General features: G+C 35.4%; 2 long non-coding RNA genes across 2 annotated transcripts in view; one reads left to right on the top strand and one right to left on the bottom strand.

The window, feature by feature from the left end:
• The window catches only part of LOC147907924 (uncharacterized), a 112,639-nt gene that overhangs the window by 3,366 nt on the left and 81,482 nt on the right, over positions 1-27,791 (top strand). The gene's annotated exons all lie outside the window — the stretch shown is intronic.
• LOC147907932 (uncharacterized) lies at positions 500-27,657 on the bottom strand. Its single transcript, XR_015546954.1, has 2 exons — positions 27,259-27,657; positions 500-994 (listed from the first exon to the last, which is right to left on the bottom strand). It is a non-coding gene; the product is annotated as an uncharacterized LOC147907932 (long non-coding RNA).

The following is a 27,791-nucleotide window of genomic DNA, read 5'->3' as shown; positions in this document are numbered from 1 at the left end:
TAATATAATTTAATAAAAAGAAAATGAAAGAATTTTAATTCGACAAAAATTGGAGATTTTCACATCTGCTGGAGTATTGAATATTAGTCCAAGAAACCGAAGTCTGTCAAAAAAAAAAACGGAGAACTGGCAACCGTGTTCGTGATTTAAAATTCTTTCAATTTTTGTTATTTCGATAGAGCGAGACAGAGAAAAAACAAACGGATAGAAGCTCCGATTGTAATCGGTGAGTCTCCGCGCGGACACGCCGAACTGGGCCCGCTAGCAAAACAATGAGTCATCTGTCTCTGTCCTTCTCTCTGTGGTCGCTTGTTTCTAGCGACCGAAAATATTTTCTCGACGATCTCGACCGCTTGGCGTGTATCATAAGGAGGAAAGAGACATTCTAGACAATACTTAATTTTTATTAAATTATATTAATCCTTTGCCCTACGATTTAAGTTACGATGGCGCGTGCCATAATTAACAGCCTGGAACATATTGTTTATGTTTGGCTCGATTTCTTTACCACGAGTCTCACATGATATTAGTGAAAGAGTTAATCATATACCTTTCTCATTAATATATAATAGCAAAAATGATTTCAAAACATGATAGTTAACGAGATATAGTTTACAATTTTCCGTGTATTTTATGTACCACGTTCATAGAGGCGATTTGTAAAAACTCAGCGTGGTCTTGGGCGATAGGTGCGAGATCAGAATGTTGAGGATCCTATGTTCAATCCTGCTTTTTCCTTTTTTTTTTAATTTTTTTTTTAAATAAATAACGTTATTAATGACAACATATTACTCCAAATATATTTTTATAAAATTATAGAAATTATATGTGTACTTTAGTGTGCTCAGAACTAGTTACACATTTCGAGCCAATTTCTGAGGTGCTGCCTATTTTTCCTTTACAACCGCTCAACAGTCGACGGCTGAACCGCTGGATCGCGTGCGGACATGCATCTCAGGAGCGTCACAGTATAAGAAACATGCTGCTATCATACCTTCCAACATGAAAATTATCATGACAACATTTTAGCATGAAAATTATTATAAAAATATTTTCTTTCTTACATAATTGTTATTTTCTTAATAATAGTGATTGAACATCATATTAATAAGTATATATAATAATTTTTTTTTGGATTTTTTCTAAAGGTAAATTGAAACGTTTAGAAATACACATATAATTTCAATAATTAAATAAAAATATATTTAGCCTGTAATATATGTTTGTTAACAATGTCTTCAATCACTTATTTAAAAAAAAAAATTATGAAAAAAGAAAAAAGGAATTGATCATGAGATCTCTAACATTCAGATCTCGCATCTTACGCGTGAGACCACGCCGAGGTCTTGCAAATCTTTTCTATGAACGTGGTATATAAGGCTCATGGAAAAGCATAGAAATATCCCGTAAATTCGTGTTTTGAAATTATTTTTGCTATTATACATAAATTGGAGGGATATAGGATTAGCATAATTTATTAAAACTTATATTTTATCTATAATGTTCCTTCTCCTCTTAATTATACACATTGAGCGGCCGAAATTTTCCAGAAAGCATTTTCGGTCGCTAGAAACAAGCGACCGTAGAGAGATGGGGGGGGTGGAGAGGAGAGGAGAGGAGAGGAGAGGAGAGGAGAGGAGAGGAGAGGAGAGGAGAGGAGAGGAGAGGGAGAGAGAGAGAGAGAGAGAGAGAGAGAGAGAGAGAGAGAGAGAGAGACTCTGAAGGATAGACTCGCTGTTTCGTTCGACGAGCCCAGCTCGTCGGCATGCGAAGTCTCACCGATTACAATCGGAGTTTCTATCCTTTTTTGTTTTTTCTCTGTCTCACTCTGTCGTACTTCTGTTTCAATAATTCGTTCTGCAATTCAAGAATGTGATTTCTATCGATTCTGGCATCATCATCGATACATCAAGAACGCATGATTCCTTCTCTAAACAACGATCTTGATATATATTTCTATATACAAAAATATATTATTATGGCGTTTCCGGCTGATAATATATTGCTGATTTATTTACAATGGTTCAATCCATTTCTATAGTTGAATAGCAATACTACTTCGTTTGTGCGCGACCGATAGGAGGAATGGCGCTTCTTACTAAGACTCGACATCCGAGTCAAAAATGTGCTGTATACAATAATTTCAGACCTTGCATAAGTAGCTGGCGATTTACAGAAAACCTCAAAGAACAATACTATGTTTGCAGAAACGAGTTACGAGCTTTAGTATAAGAACAAAGTGTATTCGAAAATTTCATTTATATGCTACGTCTGTTACGAGATTGCCGCTTGTCGTTCCGACATCCGAGCAGAAAGAAAGCTCAACCGAAACACATCACATTCCGAACCTTGATATATGCATGTGTAAATAATTAAGTAAATAAAGTTTAAACATGTGTTGTATATATGTACACGCACACACACGCGCGCGCGCGCACACGCATACATACGCACACGCGTATGTATGTATGCTATTATATATGCATATATATATATATATATATACACATATATACACATACATACATATACATACATATATATATATATATGTATATGTTATTTTATATATATGCATCAATAATTTACTAAATAAAATGTATGTAAAAGACAGAACAGTGTAATTAAAATAATTATCTTCATTTGTATTCATATGTAAATAATATGGTATGTTTCTTGTTTAGGAAGAAATTATTTCAACAAAATTGAAATAACTAATATCATATTTATTTTATTATTTTTCCTCTCAAAAGAAAAAACTTTGACCAGAGCACGTTTTGATTGATATGGGCCTGAGTAGGTCGATAATTCAGATCATTTCTATAGTTCAGCGACGCACTTTTCATGACAGCGCCGCTGTCGGAATATCGCGGAACTAAAATACTGCTCAGTTTCATGGCTACACGTCAATTTCACTCGTAATATACAAACGAAATTTTTGTACACGCCTTTCTCTTATACTAAAACTCCTATCGCGTTTCTAAAAGCATAGGATTGTTCGTTTCGGTTTTCCGCAATTCGCCAGCTACTTTTCATGAACGTGCAAGATCTGAAACTCTTATATGCAATACATATTGTGATGTGTTGACTACAGAAGCCGATAACAAAACTGTAAGTCTTTAATTTTCTTTCGTTTTTCGTATTCAAATGTAGCTGGCGACTTGCGTTGTTGTCGATACTTTAATTGTGAAGAAGGATTTTTCAATCCATAAACTCAGTTACGAGAAAGGCGTTTTTAAAATTTAATGATAAAACAGGACACTCCAGCATCCCCTTAAGGCTTATTTAATACAATTCCTGCACGTATTCCGTCAAAGCATGTTTTTTACCGCGTTCTAGCTTTGAAAAAAATTTATTGCACAAAAAAACTTATAAGACATAATTTGTAGAAAATTTACTCAGCTTTTTGAAAACTATTTTTGCGATAGGATCCGTCAAAGTGAGAAGAAACTCTGAAAAGTGCCATTTTTTTGCTGTTTTTTCAATATAATGGCGCTGGCGGCAAAAAAAGGTGGCAAAACATTCACTGCAGTTCGGGATACTCCAAATTATGATTCTACCAAATATAAAAACTCCTGCATTCATTGCGATCAAAAAATTTCTGAATATTGAGCTATATAGCGCGTTGGCGGTCAAATCGTCAATAATCCATTAGACGCCCACTCAGCAAATCATCTATGTACATATAAATGTGCCTTGGTTATTTCTGTTGCTCTGGGATAGCTATAATACTCATCATCTGCAAGATTTTGTATAGTGCGGATTGTTAAAAATGGTGACGAGGAAACACCGAACGTAAGGTCCAATTCCACAACTCACGGTTAACTCTTAACCGAGATTCAACTTGTTTCGCATCTCTTTCCAATTCTAGATGACCGGCGCGAAGACAATCGAAGAGACGCGCAAAATTAGAGACGAAATAATCGCGTTATTGGCGAAAGGCGGATTCGTTATACGACAGTGGGCGTCTAATGACGAATGAATTCTTGACGATTTGATCGCTAATGCGCTATATAGCCTTCCTAAGTAATGTTTTTTTCTCCGTCTATGCGCCACAAGATTCTTTGGTATCTTCAATCATTCTCATGCAATTGTACCTGACAAGACATTTTTCGATGTCTGCCGTGAGGACATATTTATATGTGTGAAAACAAATTAAATGCGCGAATAGCTTATTGTGGGCCCTATCATCAGCGCGTTTAAGGATATACCGTTACTTGTTTTCGCGGACGCATCGAATACTATCCTGACTTTTGTAGTGCTGCTCGAATCCTTAATCACCGCATGATACGTGTAGAATCCGTCGTTTTCGGGGTTGTTTATTAACGATATGTGCTTTAACTTTAAGTGTTCTTCGAATACTCGAGCATATTCGATCTTTAATGTCTCATCTGCGTTAAGTTTATGTTCTAATGACGTTAAACGTTTGAACGCGATATTACGAGATTCACCAAGACTCTGATCTGATTGGTCTATGAAACGGCAAATGCATCGTATAATGTCCATCCGATTCGCGTGAAACAATTTCCACGAATGCCTCGCATTAAATTTCCTCGTCTGATTTTAGCTTATTTCGAGCAATTTATTCGTTTTCCCAAAATTGTTCTGCTTCTCTAAATGATATGTGTTCTCTCGTTAAATGATATGTAGTGAACTCCGACGTATCTTGTGACAACGTTCTCTCCGCGAGCACCCAGCCTAACCGCGTCTTCTGTAAATATAAATGGCCCTCTTACGACAAATCAATCTGTTCGACAGAAAATAGTGACAGCGTTGCCCCGGAACTGAGTAAGAGATCGACAGGACGTGGTTTATGAAATTCCGGGTCGGCTAGTCTAATAATTTGAGGTAACTTGAGTGAATCTCGCGGGAATGTCTCAGATGAAATCAAATCTGTGATTGGGTCTATTAAGCATGTCAGCGTTTTGCTAAAATCGTTATGCAACGATTGGATGATCATCTGTACCACTCCCTTTAATTCGGTTCTCATGGCGTTGATCGCACCAATCAGTATCGATTGTTTGATCACCGGCACGTTTAAGTACCTCACTATACTCTCAGAAATAAAATTTACTGTGGCGCATATGTCTAACAACACTTGAGCATTAATAATATTCCGTAAACGATCTCAAACATAAACTAACGCGCTTGTTAATAATTGAGCGCAATGAGACATCGATGCGAGACTCGTTTCTCTATCGTTGGACATACCATTAACGAATTGTCAAATTGGATTGCGAAGTTTAATATAAGAGGCCTCGGACATCTTCGCGCAAGTCTCGGATATCGTCGTGCAAGAGCATATTAATGCCATTTCTGGCACATCATACAGTTAGAGAATTTGCAAGAACCGCGATGAGAGCGCAAGCAATTGTAGCAGAGTTTCGCGTTTTTTACTGCTTCGATGCGTTCCCGAACAATTGTTTGAATTTGTCACTTAGTCTTACATACCGCGCAATTGCCCAATGTCTTTATCAAGAATGTCCAAATTAGAGAGATCATTTTGCATCTTCTTAGCCGGAGGCCCGCTTTTATCATTCTCCGTTTCTGACACCTTCGCTTTTTCACGTCGCGACGCGCAGACCACCGTTTTGTATATGAACTCGTATATTTGATCAGGTTTAGGGAACTCGTTTCTTTTTAACGTCGCTTCTCATTTGTCCATCGTAGCTCTCGCAATTTATCTTTAAGTAAATGTATTATCATATATAATGTATTATCATTACGAGACACCGATTGTAACTCCTAAGATTTTTAACGATGTAATATGCTATTAAGCATTATTAGCGAGCTAACAACTTAAACTACTTGTGTTCTTTCTTTCCAGCGTGGGTAGATTTATTAATAACGAGAGATGTCATGAAATCAGGATTCGCTTCATATCGTAAGACTGCTCTAATAACGTCCACGCGCTAGAGTAACTTATTCTATCGATGGAAAAAATCCTTATTTTATTAGCGGTTTCACCCATCAATTACGACTTCAGATAATGCAACTTATCAATATCTGACAAGTCCGATTGAGTACCGATCATATACACGTTAAATGAGAACCAACTTTCAAATTTGCCGTCAAATGTGAGCAGCGGCGCTTCCGATAATTTTACTTTCCGTTTACTTACTATAGTGACCGTGTTATTGATTCGCGTTACTTCATTTGATAAGCCACTACCGGCGCCCAATGTATTCGTCGGATTTAATATGTTCTCGGCCTTGCCTGCGAGTGCATAAAATCGTTCTTGTATGTTTGACTTAATTGATGACCAAGTAAATGGAGTCCAAGACCGCGAGTTTATCATTATAATCTTCGTATATATGGTATAATTTGGTTAACCGCGCAATACGCAATTTTAACGTAGCATTATCGATTCGGCTTTTATCGAGAGTATTCGTTAACCCCATAATTTGCCCTTTCAAAGACATTTGCTTTTGCACGAGAAGCTTGAGTCTCTCGGCCATAATTATATGATTTGTAGTAATTGTATCGAACGATTTACACTTGAGTAACCGCACCGCTATTGGAAATTCGTTTTAACCGTATGAAGCAGGTCGTCCTTGGTATGAAACAGATCGTCGTGAAGTCCGTATAACACAATCTCGTCTGTTCGGGTATGTGTGAAGAATACCTCACAGGAGGCACCAAAATGTTGTGTATATCGGCACAAGCACTTTCGTGGTTGCACCGTAGTTTTAATTTTGGACGCATCAGGAGTATCGAGATAATATCACAATAGATAAGATGTTTAAACGTATATTTGTCTCCGTTTCGGTGCAATCCACTTTTCGTAACACACACACTCATATATCATTTACGCAACTTACGCACTTATAATCGTGGTTTTCATTAATACATTATCACTCGAGTTTGTACTTACAAGTTTTATGTATAATATTACAATATTCTCCTCAGTGCGTCGAATATGAAAAGAAATAATTTCGCAATATCAAAGCCAATACCGCTTAATAGAATCTCGTTATGAGAAATATTCAGCACAATTCACGTTTTTTTTAAAGAACAAATTACGCTTGGAACGTTTAAGGGGCAGATGCCCGGATTCGTGATAATGCCTTGAGGGTAATACCCTGAGTTACGTGGTAGCTACGCCTGGAGCAAACTTGAGCTATTTTATAGCACCTTGGGCTAATCGCCGAACTACCTTTTCGTAACATATTTAGATTTGTAACGTACTTAGATTAAATTCGCAAGTGAGCTCGAAATGTTCGGCACTATGGTCGATTTTTGATTGACTGGTTTCGTCGAATTTTCACGATTTCCACTTTCCTCGCCGATTTCCGAAAATGCTCGAATTCGAATCCCGATCGGCGATCTGAGATCACAACAGCTGCGAGATCAAAGAAATTATAGCGTAAAAGAATTCGCGTACCGGCATCAATAATGTGTACGAAGACAAGTCAATAAGTTCTTAAAAAATCTGTCAGAGGACACTCGTAGTGTCATGTCACATTACTTTTTGACAAGTAGCATCTTTTAGCTGATTACTGTCAAATTTTGAGCGGAATTTATTGCGTGGTTTCATTTCTATAGATGATTAAAGAACTTTGTATTTTTTGTAAAATGGAAAAAAGCGAGTTTCGTGCAGTGATCAAACATCTACATATGAAAGGTTTAACGCCGAAAAAATTCAAAGCTGAATTGGATAATGTTCATAGTACATCTGCATCAGTGTTTGCGACTGTATACGATTAGAATTAAAAGAATTTAAACGTGGTCGTACATCCACATGTGATGCACCTCGTTCGGGTCTTCCATCAAGACAATGTACGGGTTCACACGTGCCCGATACTGATGGCCAAATTCAACGAATTCCACTACGAATTGCTTTCCTATCCAGCATATTCGCCAGATTTAGCCCCCTGCAACTATTTCCTGTTTCCAAACCTGAAGAAATGATTCGGAGGAAAGAGATTCACCACTAGAGAGCATCTCATCGCCGAAACAGAGGCTTATTTTGAAGCGTTGGACAAATCATATTATTCAGACGGCTTGAAAAAGTTGGAGAAACGTTGGATCAAGGGTATCGAGCTGAAAGACTATGTTGAGAAATAAAAATGAATCGATCAAAAAAAAGTGTTTCACTATATTTTTCAAAAAACTTATTGACTTGCCCTCGTATGTATGTACAGTTTGTAGCAGGATGCCTGGGGTTCGATTTTCGGGTCCACGTTTCGTTCTTAGTTATTTTTACATTCATTGTTAAAATCTGATATGACGTCAGCGATCATGACCAGATATTACGTCAGCGATCATAAATGTATCGTAATATTTGTAAATTGTGTTTTGATAGTCAGCCGATGTAACCTCAATTTTAATCAGTGAAATCTCTTTCTATCAGATAACCTAGAGATTAGGTTAAAGACATTTCAATATTTCTCCATCCGGAAAAAAACGGCAAAAGGTTTTCAGTGAAAATTTTGAAATACTCCAAAGCTTAATTGACAGGAAGCGGATCGAAGCCTTCAATATATCAGATTAATTGTAGTTTTGAAAAAGTATTTTTCAATTGCTTTTACTTACTAATAAGAAAATATATTAGGTGTTGGAATTAATTCGTAGCGTTTTTAAATGAAAGAATGTTATTTATTTCACATGAGCATTGTGCGAGAGCGCACCGCGCGGAAAGAGGTTCGAGTGAGAAAATGGCACAAGGTTGATATGATGCACGACAGTGAAGAGAACTCCGTTTTCATTTAATTTAACAAAAGAATTTCTTTAATGTATTCAGTTACAAAGTCAAAAGATATAATTAATTAAAGATCAGATTAACAGAATATTAAATGCGGTCACCTTTTCCAAATTGAGCTTGGAATCGCGGTGATGGAAAATCTCGGCGATTTTCCTCGAAGCTTCTCGAAAGTTTCGGTTTATAGCGATTTCACTAAACGGTTAGCACGGCGATTTTACGAAGCGAGATTATGACTCTAAGAACTCTAAGAACTTTTTGGAAGTAAGAAGGAGGACGGCGAGATCGAAGCATTTATTGCTTTCGGCCTGAGCTTTCCCTTTTGGGAAAAATCCAATAAAAATTTGCCACAATCGTAATTATTACGTGGCATTAGGTGTACAAAATTGATTGGCGCTTTGGATTCTTTTCTAGCGACGTTCAACGTAACAGTCATGCGCGACAGAAAATCCGTGCGTGGGATTGGTGACAGCGCGTGACGTATTCGTCGGAGCGCGGCGCTCGCGTGCGCGAATTGAATCGTTCTAGAACTTTCGATTGTCCGTTGCCGGTAACGACAACTTGTTTGCGTGTTGCGCAAAACGAATTGTTTTTAAAAAGAACAAAGAACGACGAATTTGATGATTTTAACGAGGATTAAAATCATGTTTGAGATGAAATCACGAGCTCAATTTGTGCATGCGTTCAATGACAATTAATGTCGATCGACTGAAAGAATTCTTGCTTTTCTTTCGAATTACCGATCTCGAACAAGCATTAAAAAATACATTAATGAAAGTACTTCCCATCACTTGTAAAACGCTACGAATTAATTCCAACACCTAATACTTTGTGAGCTATACTTTGTGTTTTTCTTTCACAGGTAATAATAATATAAATAAGCAAATAAGATAATCAATGATGAAGATTTGTGGCGAGAAGTTTTATTAGAGACAAGCACAGAAAGGTAATCCAAGATGTTTAATCATAATATTTCAGGTATTCACCATGTTAAGAATAATGATTAATAGCATTAAAATCCTTTATATTGTTGTTTCTTATTCAATTTCAGTGAAGATTGCAATCTCGGCATAATATATAAGCCAGAAAATAAAATTAAATTGCGGATCTCTTGAGAGCTGAATGTATTTTAAATAAGATTTTTTCTGTATGTGTAATATTTTATTATATTGAATGTGGGAAAAAGTTCGTAGCGTTTTTCCCATTAGATGACATTAAATGCTCAGCACTCGGTAACTACTAATCGCATTGACAACACTAGACGTGTGTTTAAAAAATGACATTTCAACCTTTGTTTTGAGCCGAAAAAGATTGAAATCGGTGAAGTGGATCAAAAGTTATTTTATTTTGAAAATGGAAATAAATAAGGAAAAGTTCGTTACATTTTGCAGTTACTACGATAAAGGCAAGAACGCTGCATAGGCTTGTGAAAAAATTTGTGCTATTTACGGTGAAGATACTTTATCAAAATCAGCAGCACGGAAATGGTTCGCTCGTTTTCGTACTGGAATTTTCGATGTGAAAGATGAATCTCGCTCTCCCTCGACCAATCACTGAAAAGTCCGATGAAATCTTAGAAAAAGTCGCGTGATAAGCATGTGAGCACTATGGAGATTGCCAGGAAACTAGGCATCGACCACAAAACAGTTTTAAATCATTCATACAAAGCTGGATACAAAAAGAAACTCAATGTTTGGGTTCCTTACGAGTTGAGTGTTAAAAACATGATGGACCGAATTAACATTTGCGATACGCTACTGAAACGGAATGAAATTGAGCCATTTCTGAAGAGAATGATGACTAGTGATGAAAAATGGATCACATACGATAATCATACGAAACTCTACAAAGATCGAAAGAGAAAAGGCACAAATAATCGCAAAACTTGGATTGACGACGAAGAAGGTGATATTGTGTGGTGGGATTGGAAGGGAATCGTTCACTATGAGCTTATTGCCCGATTAAACAATTAATTCCGAACTCTACTGTGAACAACTGGAAAGATTACAACAAGCAATTGAGAGGAAGCGGCCAGAATTAATCAATAGGAGGGAATATGTCGTCTTTCATCACGACAACGCTCGATCACACACATCTTTGATAACTCTGCAAAAATTGCGAGAGCTTGATTGGGAAGTCTTAATGCACCGTATAGTGGATATCCTGACATAGCACTCTCAGACTATTATTTGTTTAGGTCTCTGACCTAAACCAGTTTAAAATTCTCTTAATGTAAAACTGGCTTCAAAAGAGGCCTGTACAAATCACTTGAAGCAGTTTTTTGACCAGAAACCACAGAAGTTATATTGCGATGGGATTATGGCTCTGTCCTAAAAATGGCAAAATATTATTGAAAATAATGGAGCATATTTGTTAAATAAATTGATTTTAATACTCTAAGAAAAATATTTGAATTTTACTAAAAAACCACCACGAACTTTTTCTCACGCCCACTTGCTTTTAGACGATTAGAAAACAATTAAAAAAATTAAATCGTAAAATTAATCATCATTTAATAATCATAAGTCGATGTAAGTTCTTATTGTTCAACAGAGATTTATATTTCTATTGAACAATAAGAAGAACTTATTTCTCTGAAAGAAGAACTGTCTCCTATCGTCTAAAAGCAAGTATGTAATAAAAGGGAGTGATTTACTTGCACATTAGCAATTGTCCAGTCATAGTGACTTCAGCGTAGGGAGTTCTTTTTTATTTTTTTTCCTAGCGCTGTAATTGACTTGTGCGCAATTAGTTCGTGTTCAATTGCTATACACTCGTAAAATATTACACATACGGGAAAAATCTTATTTAGAATACATTCAGCTTTCAGGAAATTCGCAATTTAATTTAATTTTAATTCTGGCACTCATATATTATGCTAAGATTGCAATTTTCATCGAGATTGCATGAGAAATAACTCTTACGTCCCGCGGACTCCCACGACTCTTTTCTTTCGTGGAGATTTGAAATTCGTTAAAATAAAGAGACAGCTGGGAATAACGAACAAGTTGAGTGTTGTAGCCTAAAGAAGACTATAAAAAATTTCTTTTCCCACATTAAAAACTAAAACGAAGAATCCAATATCTCCTCGTAAATGTCGTTCCGAGATAAACTAAAAATCGGTGCACGTACACGAGCGACAGGACCAAAAGACACCGAGCTTGTGTCCTTCGGACTGCGACTAAAATAATAATAAATATGTCATTGGAAATGTAAGACCGGCGCCAAGATACTTTTTAACGGTCAAGTCGCGGACGATTCTCACGAGTTGTGATCATAAAAAACGACATGCGACGTTCAGGGGTGATTCTGGATGGTCTCGTGTCAACGCTGCACGTGCGCTTCCTTGACGTACTGCACGTGCGCTTTTTTCAAAAATTTTAAGATCATAAAATTACGGATGACACTTCCCCTACAGATTCCGATCAATGTTCTTTTCTATCCTTGATCAATTAGAAAGCAAGAAATAACCTCACCATCTAATTAACTAACCTATCCACTAATCAGTATGCTGTTAATCAGGATAGATAAAAACCCCGCGGGGCTCAGCGCCTTTTTTCTTAATTTCTTTCTGGGAACGGATGTAGTGGTCCGAAGTTCTTATTTTCTTAACCGGCCAACACTTAAAAATTCAGAGTTTAGAAGCAATACGGGAGAAATTCGACCTTGCATATTTGGTTAACAAGACTTAAAGATTTAGAGTCAGTGCTGAAGAATCACTAATCTTGCACATGGCCGGAGGACACCGACGAGCATCTCAGTAATAAGTCGATATATCTCTATTCTCTGGTCGCTCTCGCTTTTTCTTTGGTAATTCATTTCATTATTTCATTTTATTATTCATTAATTTTTATTTTATTTTTATTCTTTTCTTTCTTTCTCCCTTTGAGTTCCTATGTAAAAGAAAATAAAACATTGCAGTCCATTCACGCTATAATTTCAATCCCTGTCGCTGTCGCCTCACGATAATTCCCCGTCGACCGGTCCGGACGGACTCGTGTCCGTCCGTTAATACTATCATTATCCGAGGAAAATCAGGCCAAATCCTCTCAGTTTATAAGAATAAAAGTAAATACCTGTAAGAATCTGGAGTAGCTAAAAACCATAATAACTATAATGTTATCAATAGTTGTTTTCCTGGATGTATTGGTTTTTTCCCCATTATATTGATTCTATATAAAGCTGGTCCAATCATATGTAAAATCATTTCATATGTATCAATTTATTTCATATGTAGGAAACATCCTGCCAGGAAAAGAGATTAACTTTTTATATAATAATTCTACAGTATTAAACACCGTTTGCAACTTACCTGAAATGTTCCTTGAATTGTTATCGTGAATATTCTGATACAATTCGTTCAACGTAATCTGTTAACTTTTCACGAGAAACATTCACTCCTCTCGTACGTCTAATCATAAGAATAGCATATAAAGTTGAAATATCAATTTCTTCAGTTTCTTCATCGCTTGAAAGTTCACTTTCAAGTGAATCACAACTGCTCGAAAAATATAAATTTTCTGCTTTTGTCAAAAAAGAAGATGTACTTATTAAATGTATTTGTAATTCAATCAATTTTAAATTGTCGTCCATGTTCATTGCATGAATTCATTGCGAATCCATTCCGTTACTAAAATCGCATGGAGTGTATTGGAGAAATAGAACGTACCCTACACTCCATGCCATGCACTAAATACTCGTGCGCTTCATGCAAGAAACGGAACGCACCTTTGATGACCCACGAATGCTTGATTGTGCTCTGCAAGAGCGGAAACTTGTATAGATTCTACGAGCGAAAAGCCATCTCAGATATCGTCCGTTCTCCATCGCCAGCTTATTTATCTCAATAATACATGCGACATTCGCCACTATATTTTAAATAATACGAGTATCGGTTCTGTCACCGGATCTCCCATCAAGCAATTGTTGTCGATATGCGCTCGTTTTAAAATCAATTCGTAATGAGCGTTGATCACCACACGTTTGTAATCTTCATAGAATTCTAGCAGTACATAGAGCGACACAAAAATTAAAATATTCGACCGCAGTAGTCTGCGCTTCCCAGCTAGCATTGAGCATAATCACACTTCTGTCGGATGATACTGTTACATAGTTTTTGAGCGTGCTAGTTATACCTACGTTTCTGTTATGGTCAATCTCCACACCGTTGAATTCGTATCGAATCTCATCGAATATGACGCGACGCAATTATTTCCCAAAGTCACTCGACCACTCTGTTCTTCGTCAGTTTTCCCTCGACGTGTAGAAAGCTTTCGTACGGCAGTGTATACAGATCCTGTATGGGTATTCTTATCTCGTCGCTATTCCCGAACATTGTGTTGGCGAATGGGTTGAACGTGTGACTCACGTGTGTCTCAATCTTGACGATGCGATTGTTGAAGATTGGTTCATCTTTAATGTTTAGGATAGCAGTCATTTTGAAAGTTGCGCACCGCGATTCCCAAAGACTTTAAAAATTTAACGTTCGATGCGCTGAGCTTCTTTTTTCTGATGTAGCTGGTTGAGTGTTATTGAGCTGTGACATCACCAGCCTTGTAAAGAATGCATTATCTCTCTGCATGCGCTCCGTTCAGCACAAGCATCTCACGTTCGTGTTATTACTGTCGCCGTCGTACGTGCAATCTAACGGTGATCTCTTCTTCTCGAAAATCGTTCAATCGTCCGTTCTGATCGACGACGCATATCGTTAGATCAGTAATGCTCCGTGTGATGATCGACAGGTAAATGATCTGCGCCGGCCTCTCCAATATCTTATATCTTGGCGGCACACTCGACAAAAATTCGTGTATCATGTGTGCGCTTTTGCTGTACATGCCTGTTACATTATAAACAGATAACGTTTACGTTATGTTGATCGACGTCCAATTCGTGCCATCTTTGCGGTCGCAGTATATGCTTCGACGAGAATTCCAGCAGCGATCCAATGTTGTTAGGTTTGCTAAAGTTTATTCTGTATGCACATCTAATCTCATCGTGTTGTAATTTGCGCGGAGGGTAATCCGGTATTCTCTATCCTCACCATTATCGTCATCAGTGTTGTTGTTGCTATTAGGTATGTTCTTTTTGAAACCGTGCAGGAACTTTTTGTACCTAGTGCACATGTTACAGTTTAAAATGTTGTCACGGTGCACGCGGTACAGACAGTATAGCAGAGTTCAAGTTCTCAAATAGAATGTTATTCGGAATATGGGATGCACATGTGAACAGCAAGCTCAAAAGTGATTAGTAAAGTTACGAGTTAAAATAAAAAAAACTGACGATAGCATTACATCCGATGAAGAGAATTCATACGTTTCTTGCATTACACAATGGTAAACACAACTATATTATTTATTTCAATATGCTACATGATTGATATTTTGCATTAATGCAATAGAAAAATTAATTATTTTTTCATAGATCATGATGATGACTTACTTGCAATTATAATCCTGTTATTAACGGTATTCAAAGAATAAATCATGTAAAAATTGTAAATTATATGGAAATGACTCGAGCATACATTGAAAAAGACTTTATTATGCATTTTTGCTTGTCACGAATGATTGCATACGATCTAATTGATAGATTTGAAAGATCTAATATTTATGTAACTCTGCAAGATAAGATATTATAATAATATAATGTTATTATACTAGAAGAATAATTGTGTAATTTAAATATAATAATAATTGTATAATATCACAATTATTTTATTAATTCATTTATAATATTTATAGTACCCTTAGGTACCAGGTGTACAAGTATGAAGTGCGGATTTGGGGACAACAGATGGTGCACCAATGCAGTGTGTAGTATAAAGATTTGACGTATATGCCATTTTTACGTTTATGCCATCAACAAGTGTCAAACGCGCATAAGTGATAAATTGAAAAAGTGTTTGCATAGTATTGTTTTGGTGTGTTCAATATGTCGAAATTTGTGCCAAATAAAGAGCATTCGCTGACAGCATTAATTTTTTGTTTTCATTTGAAGAAAACTGCTGCTGAATCATACCGATTACTTCGAGAAGCTTATGGTGAACATGCTCCATCGCAAGATACGTGTGAACGACGGTTTCGGCGTTTCAAAAGTGGTGATTTCGATGTTGCAGACAAGGAACACGGAAAATCGTCAAAAAGGTACGAAGATGTAGAATTGCAAGCATTGTTGGACGAAGACGATTCACAAACACAAAAACAACTCGCAGAGCAATTAAGCGTTAGTCAACAAATTGTTTCCAATCGCCTACGAGAGATGGAAAAGATTCAGAAGGTCGGCAGATGGATAGGCGCAAAAACACATATGAAATTTTGCTCGAACGATACAAAAGAAAGTCATTCTTGCATCGTATCGTTACTAGGGATGAAAAGTGAATATATTTTGAAAATCCCAAGCGCAAAAAATCATGGGTAGACCCAGGCGCACCATCCACATCGACCGCAAGACCGAATCGCTTTGGCAGGAAGACGATGCTCTGTGTTTGGTGGGACCAGAAGGGTGTGGTCTATTATGAGCTGTTAAAGCCTGCTGAAACGGTTAATACCAAACGCTACAACAACAATTGATCGATTTGAACCGTTCGCTACTCGAAAAACGACCAGAATATCGAAAAAGGCAACATAAGATCATTTTTTTCCATGACAATGCTCTATCACATATGGCAAAACCGGTTCGCGACACGTTGGGAGCACTCAGCTGGGAAGTGCTAGCCCATGCGGCTTACTCACCAGACTTGGCTCCTTCCGATTACCACTTGTTTGCATCGATGGGTCACGCACTTGCTGAGTAGCGCTTTGGTTCGTACGAAGATGTGAAAAAATGGCTCGATGAATGGTTCGCGGCAAAAGGGGAAGATTTTTATTGGCGTGGTATTCACAAATTACCCGAAAGATGAGAAAAATATGTAAATAGCAATGGAGCATACTTTGAATAAACCACTTTTTATCATTCTTCCGAATTTAACGTGTTTTTTTGGGAAAAAAAATCCGCATTTTATACTTGTACACCTTGGTAGACTCACAATAACAGCTGAAAAACATGTTCTTGCTTATTTATAGTTTGTTAGACATCAAACAACATCACACTAAGATGTAATAGATAAATTTGGAATCACGTTAAGCACATTATTCAATATTATCACCCGTGTAACTGATTTTTTGTTATCGATATCAAATATAATTAGATTGCTTAATGCAGAAATGGAAGTAACTCAGCAGTATTATAGGAATCGCACAGGATTCCCTGATAAATAGGTACCTTACCTCATAGGTAAGAACTTTGAAGATACAATGGGAAAGAAACAATATAATTGTAATATTATACAATATTATTGTTCATATATGTATTTTTTAAGCTAAAAATGAAGAGTACAGAACAATAATATATTAATAATTTATATTATTCCCTTTCTATATAGAACGAGGACAATATAAATTGTTAATTAATTTTTTATTCTTTGTAGTTATTCAATTATTGGTTATTATAATATTGTAATCAATCAATCATTGATTATTAATTTTATTATTGATTGATTTCATTATCGAATTAATTTTCAAGTACATATTTTGTTTGTAATACAGGTTCAATGGATGGAACCCATATTTGTATAGACAAATAATTAAAAAATCCTGATTCACACATTAATAGGAAGCAATATTTTTCAATATAACTACAAGAAGTTGTCAATCATCAACGAAAATTCATTAACGTTTTTGTTTAGATTATCTAGGATCTGTACACGATGCTTTTTAATGAATCTGAATTAAATGAATGTTTAAGCAATATTTGTGGAGGTATTTATCTACAGTATAATATTAAATATGTATGTTTAACATTTTCGTAAATTACAATTTTAAAATGAAAAAATTTGTTCATTTATCCTTGCAAATGGTATATATTAGGTGTAGTAAAAAGAAATCCATTATTTTTACTACACCTAATACATACTAGTCGATAATGCATATCCATGTTTGTCTCATGTTCTCGTACCGCATAGAAACAATGGACAATTAACAAGTGCTCAAATTAGTTTCAATCAGAAGCTCAGTTCTTGTAGAATTACATCTGAGAATTCGTTTGCAGATTTAAAGCAACGATTTCAACAATTGTACCACTTTAAATTGCATAACATTGTAGGAATGGTTCAAGTTATCAATGCATTTTGCATAATATCGCAAATGCAAATGACATGGACATTTTTGAACCATCATTGGATGATGCATATCCTGATCCAGCATTGGCACGTACAGTTAACACAATATGAACACGAAGAACTGGACAAATTGTGAAGGATGAAATTTGTCGGCAATTAGCAACTCGATTGTAATTAATGATTTATGTACTGTTATCGATATGATATTTTGACTTTTGTAACATTTACAATTATTCGTTTAAAACTTACTGTACAATGTTACTGTACAATAAATTGTAATTACAGAAATAATACGCTACACATTTGTAATTTATTTGTATTTTATTCTTTTTAACATATAACATTTTCCTATAATTTAAAATGAGTTACGAGTAGCTTTAATACATATAAACTACCATAAAAACAAAATAATACGCTTGTAACATAGAATTTGGTTTTCAATGCATAGATATTTAAATTAAAAATAATAAAATAGTTAATATTCTTTACGTAATAATCTGTAATAAAAAACTAAGTTGAGTTGTTGAGTTCTTTTAGTTCTGATAAAATTGCCTGTAATACAGAATTTTTTTCTTTAAAATATTACTTCTTTCTTCTCTTACTACAGTTTTGTTTTCTTGCAATTCCAAATATTTTTTTTGGAAGTCTTCCTTCCTTCTCATTCTGAATTCTTCCAGAATAGTGCTAATGATATCTTTCATTATATCGACGTTACTTTGGTTTTTCTTTTTTGTTTTTACATGACTAATATTGTTTTCATCTGTACTACTATCAATGTTTGTACAATTTCTAGCATTTACAGTAACGATATCACAATTCTCTTTATTAATATTCTCTTTATTAATACTCTCTCTAAAATTATATCATTTTCGTCTTGCTTGCTACAGTTGAAAAACATATGATATATTAAATGTTTATAAATATTACAATTAATGTACCAAATGCAGTAAATATACAGCTTATTTGATAATGTATTTAAAAGTTACGAAACTTACATATCAAGATCTTCACCTGCGAAATACTGAGAAGATGACGCTTTATAATTTGATATTTTTTCGACCTTCACATAATACTGGTCTTTCTTCGATCTCTTTTAATTTTATTCCGATTCTATTTCCTCATACTATTAAAAGCTCAATGTTATATTTTTTTCCTAAAATATCATTTAATTTCCTACATGAAAAAGAGGAAGAATTATATCAAAAACAAGGTAACAGAAAAGTAATATTTTCCAATCCCACATATATATATATATATACACACACACACACACACACACACACACACATATATATATATATATATATATATGTAGGCTGCTGAAAAAGTTTCTGCAATCTAATACTTCCAGTGACGCCAACGTTCTGCTACTATCATATTCGTAAAATTAGACGTTTTTAACCTATAATTCAGTTGTACCCAAGCCAATTAGTTTTGTTTGCATAGTATTTTAAAAAAAGTTATTTTGTGAGAAAATGGAAATTTCACGTGAAAATTTTCGGACAATGATTTTTTACGATTACAAATGTAATCTAACTCCGAAACAATGCATCGATTGACTTCATTTGGCTTTTCTGGATGAAACACTATTCAATAGAACTGTTTATAATTGGTTTGCCGAATTTCAGCGTGGACGTATCTTTCTTTGTGACGAATTCCGTGAAGGTTGTTCATCCACGTCTGTTGTTGCCACTAATGTTGATGCTGTGCATGAAATGATTGAGCGAGACCGGCATATGACATACCGCGAGATTCAGGCATTCTTAGGCATTGGCATGAAAACAATACATACGATTTTGCATGATCACTTGAGCATACGAAAACTTTGCAATTGGATCCCATACAATTTGATCGAAGTTCAAAAACAGGCTCGTGTTAAATGGAGCAAAGAAATGCTCAAGAAATTCAACCGAGGTTAAATTTGGTCTACAACATCGTTACTGGGGACAAAACATGGATCTATTCGTATGAGCCCGAAAGTAAACAACAATCCACTGTTTGGATATTTCAAAATGAAACCAACAAAAGTTGTTCGTTCACGCAGTGCTGCCAAGCAAATGATTGCTTGTTTCTTCAGTTATATCGGACATGTGGCAACCGTGGCTTTAGAGGATTGAAGGACTGTAAATATTGGTATACAATAATTTGTTTGCCGAAGTCATAAATGAATGGCGTAGAACAAACCGAAATCGTCGCATCATCCTTCATCATGACAACGCCAGCTGTCACACAGCACGTCAAACTGTGATTTTTTTATCCAATAAAAATGTCGAATTGATGACTCATTGTCCGTATTCACCTAATGACTTCTTTTTATTCCCAAACATTAAAAAGAAGATGAGCGATTTTAATCGCCTGAAGCAGCTGTTGAAATATTTAATACACTGATTTCTAAGGTTGCAGCCTCAGAGTGGAAAAAATGCTTCGAAAATTGGTTCGAGCGTATACAAAAATGTATCGATTTTAAAAGCGAATATTTCGAAAAACAGTAAAGCCACCGAATTTTACATGTTTTACTGAATTTTACATGTTTTTTTTTCATATTGTTTGTAGAAACTTTTCCAGCAGACTATGTATATAGTTATTATTTTTTATGAATAGTAAAATGCCTTCGGTATGAACAATCAGTTCCATCCTGTTTTTTATTATGATTTTTCATATTCTTATACGAACGGTTTAAGTTTTTCATTTTATTTTCAGCTTCGTGTTGTAACACTATATCTATTTATAGTCATTTCTGTGGCTATAATTTCCTACATTTTTTGAAGGTTCTTTATTTTCTTGTTTGTTACATCTTTTCTTTTTTCTTTAAATAAAGCCAAAAAGAATTTTGTGCTACTTTCATTTCACACAATTATCCCGATGCCTTCATTTCCAAAACTTTCGGATCCGACATCATTACTTATATCACAACTGTTCTGACTAGAGAGTAATGTCGATGAAGTAAATTTTTCAAAATATCGTTTATATTGTCGTAAATCAATTATAGCGTCAAAAGAGTTATCAATATTCACTGATAACTGATTTACAGATACATCAATGTTTTTTGGGTTTACAACAAATTATACAGTGCCATCTGTAAAATTTTATTTTGTTATTAGCAGGGCTCGTATTTTAACTAAAAAAATAAAACAGTTATTTAATAAAAATAATATAGAAACTAAGGCTTAAATAACTTATAAAATTCAAATAATAAAGATAGGGCTACGAGCCAAGTAAAATCTTAATGCTAAGTTATTAAAAAACAAACAGTTTATTGTAACAGACGTTTCGATCCTAAATGGAATTAAATAACATTTTCAATGTTAATCTAATATAATATAAAAATCAAACATTCATTTGAACAATCTTGAACAAGACATGTAACATATTGTAATTTAATGTTTTTTTTTCGAATATTAAACTAATGTCAGCTCGAATCCAATTCATTTCAATCCAATTAATCCATTTTCATGGATTTAAAGTACGCATTGAAAATTTTAATCTATTCTCGTTTATTGGGTGTTACAATAAACTGTTTGTTTTTTAATAATTTAGCATTAAAACCTTGCTTGATTCGTAGCCCTATCTTTATTATTTGGACAGTTATTTAGTATTTATTATTTTAAATAACTTAATAAGTAATAAATAAATATAGATCTTAATAAATTAATATAGATCTTATCTTACAGATTTTTACCTTTAAAGGCACCTTTAAAAATTTTTGTTCGTCACAAATGAATTCATTTGCATCACAATCTATAAAGAAAGTGCTTTCTTTTCTCTCCATTGCTTTCTAGACTTTCAAATGCACGTACTTTCCAATACATGGTGTTATCCGGTAACAAGTTAACGACTTTTCACACTCCCTTGAAAGGTTAAGTACCTCAAGACACGTTAGATCAGCCTCAGTCTAGTGCGCAATCTTGAAATTATACGCTGTACCATACGCTGTACCGCCTTGAAAGATGGTATAAAAGTTCTTATACCTATGCACTAATTTTCAAGTGTTTTGTTGAAATAAAACGCGTGCATTATTTTGCAGTGACGTCACTTCCGGCAAATAAGACGTAAATTGTTCTACACCTTGTACTAGGTATAGAAAGTGCATGCATCATCGTCAAAAATAACATACCTATTGTCACCACGCACTACATCAACGGTTTCAAGCGCATCGTAGCGCGGACATTATCGTAAAATGGCGCGTTTTAAAAATTCATTATGTTCGTCACTTCATACGAACTTTCGGGAATTGTAATTTCCATGTCGTTTTTGGCGAAATAAAACTTGTTCGATTCGTTCAGTATCGTGTGATATGTCTCAAAAATCACCAGATCGAGTTTGTAATCACCGTCACTCAAATCTATAGCGGGAAAGTAATTCGCCGCGAGAACGATGCTCTTCCCGCTCAACGTAAGCGTCAGCGATATGACGGGAAAAGCGTTCGATATACTAATTCTAAAATTTCACAGCACCTCATCGAGCTTTTTAAATTCACGCGCATCGACCGTTTGTAAAAACCGCAAGCACATCTGTCCTCAGAAGCTCTGATTGCAAGTCTGATAGAACGTGCGATTGTACTCTATTGTCGTAGCACCGTTCTCGAAATATCGCACTAGTTCCTTGGGCAGTCGAAGATTATCGAAACTCACTATCAAAGTACACGATGCGGTTATTCCTCTTGGCGTACACTACCCAGTGAGTAACGGGCCCCGTCGCATTGTCCAGATTCAGGATATCATTTCGTTTCGGCGCGCGCCGCTCGTCGATGTGTTACGCATGAAAACGCCTCTAAAATATGGTACGCGCATATGTCTCGCGAGCTCGTTCAATTGCGTCAGACGGCACTTTTATTGTCTCTTTGACGTTTTTTTTTTCTTTACGCCCTATCCGCGTTTGTACAGGCTGAGATACAGTTCGCGTTCTTTTTTGTATGGAGCGAGATATAGTCCGCGATCCTGTTCCATCGTGCGATTGTAACGTTGTAGCTCTTCTAGCTGACATCGCACGGCTTTGCTGTCATTTACCGCTTTCGCCATGCTGGCCGCTCCGTCGATCAAGGATCGCGCCCAACATTGGCAGAAATGCCAATATGGCGTTACCGATTAGTAACGCGCCGCCACGTTTTGCTGTCAGAAATATCCGCTTTTTCGTCATCTTTTTCCTCGTCGTTTTCTTCTTCGGTTTCAAGTTGATCTTGGTCTTAACTTTCATAGCTGCTCAGATGGCAGCAGCGGCGATTCTCTCGCTCAGTGCCGAATCTCTCGTAACGACTCGTCCTAGCGTTTTATCAGCGAGCTTTGTCCGCCACGTGTCTATCAGAGATTGTTGCTCCGAGAATACGTATTATCGTGTTCTCGGCACGCCGCATCCAGCGAATTTATGTCCGCGTCATCTCTGACTAATCGCTTCGTAAGCTGAATGCCCGGAATATATAACTCGAAAGAAAGCGCGTTTATCGCTCGATTCAGTAGACCGCCGCGCGATACTGACATTCGCTACAGTCCTTTATCTTAGGTGAGTTGATGTGCGTCCGCTGACACAACTGATTGTGTTCGTCGCAGCGACGATAGGTTCGAATCTCCAAATCAGCCTTCACGTATTCCGGAAACTTGTCTCAGACGTGTTCGATGTAGTCGCGTACGCGTAAGAGCTTATAAGCTTCGGTATATACTGCAACTGCTCGGCGCTCAAGTCTCGAATACCGGAAGGATGGCACAGCGCGAAATACATTTTGTTACTGCGCGGATTCGCGCGCCTTTAAATAGTCGTTCGAGAGTGCGTAACCTTTAAGGGGATGCTAGAGTGTCCTGTTTTATCATTAAATTTTAAAAACGCCTTTCTCGTAACTGTGTTTATGGATTGAAAAATCCTTCTCCACAATTAAAGTATCGACAACAACGCAAATCGCCAGCTACATTTGAATACGAAAAACGAAAGAAAATTAAAGACTTACAGTTTTGTTATCGGCTTCTGTAGTCAACACATCACAATATGTGTTGCATATAAGAGTTTCAGATCTTGCACGTTCATGAAAAGTAGTTGGCGAATTGCGGAAAACCTAAACGAACAATCCCATGCTTTTAGAAACGCGGTAGGAGCTTTAGTATAAGAGAAAGGTGTATCCGAAAATTTCGTTTGTATATTACGAGTGAAATTGACGTGAAGCCATGAAACTGAGCAGTATTTTAGTTCCACGATATTCCGACAGCGGTGCTGTCATGAAAAGTGCGTCGCTGAACCATAGAAATGATCTGAATTATCGATCTACTCAGGCCCATATCAATAAACGTGCCCTGATCAAAGTTTTTTCTTTTGAGAGGAAAAATAATAAAATAAGTATGATATTAGTTATTTCAATTTTGTTGAAATAATTTCTTCCTAAACAAGAAACATACCATATTATTTACATATGAATACAAATGAAGATAATTATTTTAATTACACTGTTTTGTCTTTTACATACATTTTATTTAATAAATTATTGATGCATATATATAAAATAATATACATATATATATACATATACATATATATATATGTATGTGTGTGTGTGTGTGTGTGTGTGTGTGTGTGTGTGTGTGTGTGTGTGTATATATATATATATATATAATAGCACACATACACACGCGTGTGCGTATGTATGCGCGCGCGCGCGCGCGTGTGTGTGTACATATATACAACACATGTCTAAACTTTATTTACTGAATTATTTACACATGCATATATCAAGGTTCGGAACGCGATGTGTGTTTCGGTTGAGCTTCCTTTCTGCTGGATGTCGAAACGACAAGCGGCAATCTCATAGCAGACGTAGCATACAAATGGAATTTTCGAATACTCATTGCTTTTATATTAAAGCTCATAGCTCATTTCTGCAAACATAGTATTATTCTCTGAGGTTTTCTGTAAATCGCCAGCTACTTATTTTAAACGTGCAAGGTCTTAAATTATTGTATATAGCACATTTTTTATTCGACTCGGATGTCGAAATGTCGACTTAGTAAGAAACGCCATTCCTCTTATCGCGCACAAGCGAAGTACCGCTATTTAATTACAGAAATAGAATGAATCATTGTATAAACCAGCAATATATTATCGGAAACGCTATAATAATAATATATTTTTATATATATAGAAATATATATCAGGATCGTTGTTTAGAAAAGGAATCATGCATCCTTGCTGCGATGATGCCAGAATCGATAGAAATCATATTCTTGAATTGTAGAACGAATTATTGAAACAGAAGTACGACAGAGTGAGACAGAGCAAAAACAAAAAAGGATAGAAACTCCGATTGTACATAATAGGTGAGACTCCGCACGCCGAGCTGGGCTTGTCAAACGAAACAGCGAGTCTATCCTTCAGAGTCTCTCTCTCTCTCTCTCTCTCTCTCTCTCTCTCTCTCTCTCTCTCGCTCGCTCTATATGGTCGCTTGTTTCTAGCGACCGAAAATGCTTTCTGAAAAATTTCGGCCGCTCAATGTGTATAATTAAGAGGAGAAGGAACATTATAGATAACATATAAGTAAAAAATTTAATAAATTATGCTAATCCTATATCCCTCCAATTTATGTATAATAGCAAAAATAATAATTTCAAAACACGATTATTTACGAGATATTGATATTTCTATGATTTTCCATGAGCGTTATATACCACGTTCGTAGAAATGATTTGCAAGATCTCGGCGTGGTCTCACGCGTAAGATGCGAGATCTGAATGTTAGAGATCTCATCAATTCCTTTTTTCTTTTTTCATAATTTTTTTTTTTAATAAGTGACATTGTTAACAAACATATATTACAAGCTAAATATATTTTTATTTAATTATTGAAATTATATGTGTATTTCTAAAAGTTTTAATTTACCTTTAGAAAAAATCCAAAAATATCATGTTTCTGTAATAATGTTACGTCGATCAGTACTTTCTGTGAAATGTTTTTTTTATAATTATCATCCGAATGAAAATTCTGATAATCAATCAAATCGCAAAAGTGCGATTAATATAATTATAAGGATGATTAATATAATTATAAGGATGATTAATATAATTATAAGGATGATGTCAATCAATATAATTTTATAATTAACAAATCAAAAAGTAATATGTTCATTAATAACGTTATTTGTTTAAAAAAAAAATTAAGAAAAAAAGGAAAAAGCAGGATTGAACATAGGATCCTCAACATTCTGATCTCGCACCTAACGCCCGAGACCACGCTGAATTTTTGCAGACCGCCTCTATGAACGTGGTACATAAAATACACAGAAAATCGTAAACTATATCTCGTTAACTATCACGTTTTGAAATCATTTTTGCTATTATATATTAATGAGAAAGGTATATGATTAACTCTTTCACTTATAATATCGTGTGAGACTCGTGGTAAAAAAATCGGGCATCACATAAATAATCATCACATAAGTATCATTGATGAGAGCCGTGGTACGTCTATCGCCAAACATAAACAACATGTTCCAGGCTGTTACTTATGGCACGCGCTATCGTAACTTAAATCATAGGCAAAGGATTAATATAATTTAATAAAAATGATGTATTATCTAGAATGTCTCTTTCCTCCTTATGATATACGCCAAGCGGCCAAGATCGCCGAGAAAATATTTTCGGTCGCTAGAAACAAGCGACCACAGAGAGAAGGACAGAGACAGATTCATTGTTTTGCTAGCGAGCCCAGTTCGGCGTGTCCGCGCGGAGACTCACCGATTACAATCGGAGCTTCTATCCATTTTTGTTTTTTCTCTGTCTCGCTCTATCGAAATAACAGAAATTGAAAGAATTTTAAATCACGAACACGGTTGCCAGTTCTCCGTTTTTTTTTTTGACAGACTTCGGTTTCTTGGACTAATATTCAATACTCCAGCAGATGTGAAAATCTCCAATTTTTGTCGAATTAAAATTCTTTCATTTTCTTTTTATTAAATTATATTAATCATATATCTTTCTCATTAACGTAGCAAAAATGCAAATGCAAAAATGATTTCAAAACGTAAACATTGATGAGATATACAATAGTTTACGACTTTCCATACACTATATGTATCGCGTTCGTCGAGGTGATCTGCAAGAACGCGTGGTCTCGGGCGTTGGGTGCAAGATCAGAATATTGGAGATCTTATGTTCGATTCTGCTTTTTCCTTTTTTAATTTTTATTTAATAAATAACATTTTATTTATTAAATTTTATTAATAAACATATTACTCCAAATATACTTTTTATAAAATTTCAAAAATTATATACGTATACTTCAATGTGCTCGAAATTAGTTGCGCATTTCGAGCCGATTTCTGAAATGCTGCCTACTTTTCCTTCACAATCGCTCGACGCTTGACGGCCGAACCGCTCACGCGTGGACGTGTATCTCAAAAGTGTCATAGATAAGAAACATGCTGCGACCATACCTTCCAGCAAATTGTCATGAAAATATTTTCCTTCCTACATAATATTGTATTTTCTTAATAATGGTGATTGAACATCATATTAATAACTTAATGCATTTTACTAAATGTAATGTACTTTTAAAATATTACTTTATTATTTTTATGATACATTCAGTTTCAAAGAGTTACTGATCACGTTTTTATGCCACAGAATGTAATATAAAATTTTACTTTACCGCATCATACATCTGGTCATCTATTTGTATTTTTTTTTAGTGAAATAAACCTGGAGAATGCACTTAAATGATGTATCAATAATAGAACTTCAAAGATAATAGAGAGTTTTTACAATAACGTAGATTTAGATACGGTGAACGCCTTTTCTTAATTAGTCGCTAAGGAGAAGATAATGTGACCATGATATCCATTATGTATCTTTTTTCTTAGAATGAAAAATAAAAATTTTTTGTATGTATGTATATATATATATATATATATATATATATATAATATATATTATATATATATGCATACATATGTATATCGTTTTGCGT

Source organism: Acromyrmex echinatior, chromosome 12, assembly GCF_024713525.1.
Source record: "Acromyrmex echinatior isolate Ae372 chromosome 12, ASM2471352v2, whole genome shotgun sequence".
Taxonomy (NCBI): Eukaryota; Metazoa; Arthropoda; class Insecta; order Hymenoptera; family Formicidae; genus Acromyrmex; species Acromyrmex echinatior.
Note: the sequence above shows the minus strand (reverse complement) of the source record. Positions and strands in the feature narration are given on the sequence as shown.